We start from the raw sequence: 4,577 nt of genomic DNA on the forward strand, positions 1-4,577 counted from the left end.
TCCAAACCAAATTTATATTTCCCATCAAATCCAATAAAAAATATCTAGCTTCTAAAAACGGCATGTGTCCAACCAACATACTCAAGAAGGAGCTAAAACTTTAAGTGATACTTTGGCCAGAGAGCATGTAGATTGCTGAGATATTATGGCATCTCTGCAGCAAGTTACTTCATTAATAGGAAAATACCCAAAAGGCATATCTTGGCTTCAAGATTAATGCTTAAAATGGTAGACACATGTGCTATAGTTAAAAAATAAAGAAAAAATTGTATTAAATTGGTATATTCTAAAAAATAAAAAAAAATCCCAACACCTTAAATATTATCATATTTGCTGTTTGTTTCTGACCCTCTTGCTTATATGAGCAATAGGAGCTTTGCCTCCTGGTTATGGCAAGAGATGGAGCAATCCAGGCTCCACAGCTGCTCTCCCAGCTCAGGTACTGACTTTTGGGTGACTCGCTTAGATTCTCACTAACTTCTAGGAAATCCAGTTTATCCACTGGCAAACCCAGCTGCCTGGTCTTGCCAAGGAGCACTTGAGGACACATTTCTAAGGCTGACCTCTGCACTAAAAATAGCCAAGTACAAGTGGGGTTGCAGCTGTTAGTAGAAAGACAAAGGACATGGAAACATCCAGAAGATGGTCATTATGTTCTACATAATTTCATTTCACACTTTGAAGATCTTGCCACACCAGTACATCATAGGAGCTGGATTGTGGGGAATGCTCTGCATGTTACACTGCAACCTCTGGCACAATCTGGGCCAGCCCAGGAGCTCCAGAAATGGGTTTCCCCGCTGTGCCTCTCCTCAGAAGGTGAATTTTAGTGGGAGAGTTGGATAAGGGCATGGGGATTGGAAGATATTCACAACAGAATGCAGGAGTGCTTTTTCCTCTCTACAAAGACACCTCCCAAAATGCTGGAGGTGGAGAAGAAATCCTTGACAAATCTAAGTCTGCTGCTGCCTGAGAATTGAGAAGATGTACCTGATCTTTCACTTCTGCCTGTCCAGTTCTCCTCCAAGGCTTTAAAGTTCCTGAATAAAGTATTTAGGCTCATCTCTGTCCTAGAAGTTGATTCAGCCAGTATCTTGTTCTCCGTATATAAAAGAAAATAATATTGAGTCAGAAGGATCATAAGCTTCTTTCCTTTTACCCTCTCACTGTTGGCATGAAAGCAAGATCATTTGTTCCAACTATGTATTTGCAACAAGCATTTGCTTTGCTTTTGCTTGAAAACACAGGAAGAGAAATTTTACTCCAAATTTCATATGTCAAAATTCTCTCCATAAATAAAGCTTGACAGAGTGAAGGGTATCTATTCCAACTTTATTTTTTTTTAAGTATATTTATTTTGTTCTTGCCTGAAAACACAGCAGGGAAATTTTATTTAAAAGTGAATATGAAGGAGTATTGTTCAGAATAGAGACCCCATTTTAGCCTGGGAAATTTTATTCCTCACCTTCCATGCTCCTCAGGAATCACAAGCAGGTACAAAAGTACAGCCCAAACTGAGACTGCAACCAACATTTACAGATTTTGCTACAGAGGAGTCCTTGAAGTATCACTGCACACTAATGACCATCAGGAGCTATCACAGTCCACTTTGCACTGAAGAAGTCCTGAGGAGATATTGAGACACAAATGGCATTTCTGTTGTGATCCAGCTGTAGGTGCAATCACTGCATTGTGCTTGGGATGTGAGTTCACACTATTATTGTATCATCCACTCAATCAAAATCCCATGCAACACCAAATACCTAAAACAAGTCAATCTTATATTAAATATTAAACCCTCCTCATTCAGAATATCTAAAAACCTGTCCAGTGTATTAAGCCAAACAGGAGCCTCTGGATCCTCAGCCCTTTTAAAAATTAGGCCACTGCTTTAGAAACCTAAACATAGGCTAAAGGATCTAACTGTAGGCTCCTATTTTTGAAAGTTCTTGGTCTTTAATTTCCATAGCATGGTAAACAAAGCATCTTTTTTCTTCCCTGATAGAAAGTACTCAGGGTTCAGAAGTTTATTGGAAACATAGCTGACATCCAAATCAACACAGATTGCAAAAACAACAGGGCTGACAAGACAGAACACTTTCAAAACATCACACTGATCATTAGAACAGCAGAGCAAAACATTAATATCATAAGCTTTGCAGTCAAGGACTCTGCTCTAGCTGAGTATAGCTCTTTAAGCAAGGGAAGCCTGGGAAAACAGACTTTGAAGATAAATAGATGGATTTGCTTTCCAGCAAACAAATACAGGATCAACAAAATTGAACATGATGACTATTCCATAGGCAACAGTGATGCTGCCATGCAGATTTTCAAAAATGTCACTATAGCAAATAAGCCTCTGTTTTGCTCTTGGGAGCAACAGAAAGTGAGAAAGTAGAGTAGATATTAAAGGACATTTTGGGAAAAATAATAAACAAAAAATAAAGAAACTCTCCCCATCATTAAGTCAAACTTTCAGTTGACAGTCAGACCGGGGGCAAGGGGTGGAGGAGGTGGGGATGTAGCTTCGATAAAACAATATATTTTTTAAAAGATCTTCCAACAGAGAAAACATTATTTTAGCACTGTGGAAAAGAGAAACAAAGCCTCAAAAAATAGTAACTCACTTCTAATAGAGGAAAGTCCTGTTTACAAAAGATGTTTAAGGAGTAAACCCAGCCCCATTGCCCCTAAATTCAAACCTTTACTGGATGGAAGCCTCATTTGTCTGATCCAGAATGAAATATATCACAGCTGATATATATAATGAAATATATCACATACTGATAAGACTGGAGATACGTGGTGAGGGTTTTCTGGACACTGGAGGATCTTTCTTTCCTAGTTCCACGTGTGAAATAACTCCCTACAAATATGAATTCCATACATTTTAGTGCCTGTAGACCTTGCACAAACAGACCTACTAATGATCTCGACAGGAGCTACGTGCACAGCGAATCAGTAGTGTTGACACTGAATAACTGGTGTGCAGATGTACCAGATTGATACACGAATACAAGAAATAATGTGTCAGCTTGATCTTCCAAGTTGATAACTTTTACTGGAGGTGCTGGGCCCTTCACTATTTATATTATTTCCTTATTGCATTCTGTTTTGGAGCAATGACTTTGACCTGGCAAGCACCTTTTCCTTGCCAAAGTATGTGTATTTACAACAGGAAAACTAAAAAGCATCGTTCCCCTGTTGTCTATACAAGAAAGCTTGGCAGTAAAACATATCTTTATTATCATGTCACAGACTGAGCTCTTATAGTTAAATATCTGAGTTTGTTGGTATTTCCATTATAACCCCAACTATAAAAGTATGTTTTGAGTGAGATTTACAAGTCAAAGGCTCTGATTTTCCTCACTTGAAGTGATATAAATGAGGAGTTAGTGCACACATGGCATGCATGGGGAGAGATTCAAAGTTCTGGGGAAAGCAAAAAAAAACCAAAACAAGAACAAAGGCTGCTTTGCACACATGATGCTCAATTTGCAGGCATCCACATTTATGAGCCCATTTCAGCCCCATTCAGCTCACTTATGTCGCAAAAGCCTTTGCATGGTCTGTGCATCATCTTTTGCATGAAAATGAATACTCTGTGCTAACACAGCCTTACCTGTATCCAAAAAAAAGTGTAATAATATTTGTATGAGTGAGACTGTCATTTCATTGAACAGCTCCACTTAGAACACTGTGTTTTCAATGAAAGGCAAATCTGATCCAGTGAAACAAACCTGGGACTATAAAGACAGGAATTTCCAGATCTTCATCCCACTGCTGCCAGTGATTTGATGAGTCACTTTATGAGAGTTCACTCACCATTTAGATTATCACACACTCACCAATTTTTACCTGGGGATACTGGCATCTGCTTGCTTTTCATACTGGGGGTGTTGTGAAGATTCAATAACATTTCCACGTGTTAAGCATTAGAGAAGTGCTAAGCGGTCATAGTGTCTGATTTAATGCTCCCTTTTCTGGGAGCTGGGATAGAGTTACAATTTTCATGCTAAGCTTACCTCATATTGCTTGACTTGGTAGAGGAAAGGTCTCTCTCTAGATACATATCACACAACACATATTCCAAAACCAGAACCAGGGACTTTCAGGCCAAAAAAACCAAAAACTTGAGCCACAACACCCATTTGGGTGAACTTAAAAACAAAACCCACCCCACGCACAAGTGTTTCACTCCTGTCTTATTAAAATTCATTCATTTTTCCTGCATGTTTTTTCATTTTTGCTGCCTTAGATTTTCTGTCCATCTCCATCCTTCAGCAGACTCACTGGCTCACCAAGGTCACTCTGCTGTGTGTGACATCACAATCCCCATGGTAACCCCCATGTTGTCACAAACAGTGTCAGAGGAGGAGGGGGAATAGAGTTAGAAAAGAGCATTTACACACAAATATCTTGGCATTCAAAAAGACTGGGAAAGAAAATGCACAAAAAAAGCCCATGACAGCTTAATGAGGTTTTGGTAACATGTTGTAGTTTTCCAACTGTGTTCAAGCGTGATCTTGGTTCTTAAGATCTGATTTTCCTTACTTTTATGGACTTAAAAGAACTAC

General features: G+C 39.0%; 1 long non-coding RNA gene across 1 annotated transcript; it reads right to left on the reverse strand.

The window, feature by feature from the left end:
• Nucleotides 1–1,482: 1,482 nt before the first annotated feature.
• LOC128812846 (uncharacterized) lies at nucleotides 1,483–4,264 on the reverse strand. The gene is made up of 3 exons (XR_008438849.1): nucleotides 4,026–4,264; nucleotides 2,785–2,866; nucleotides 1,483–1,625 (listed from the first exon to the last, which is right to left on the reverse strand). It is a non-coding gene; the product is annotated as an uncharacterized LOC128812846 (long non-coding RNA).
• Between the last annotated feature and the right edge of the window lie 313 nt (nucleotides 4,265–4,577).

Source organism: Vidua macroura, chromosome 11 (genome assembly GCF_024509145.1).
Source record: "Vidua macroura isolate BioBank_ID:100142 chromosome 11, ASM2450914v1, whole genome shotgun sequence".
Taxonomy (NCBI): domain Eukaryota; kingdom Metazoa; phylum Chordata; class Aves; order Passeriformes; family Viduidae; genus Vidua; species Vidua macroura.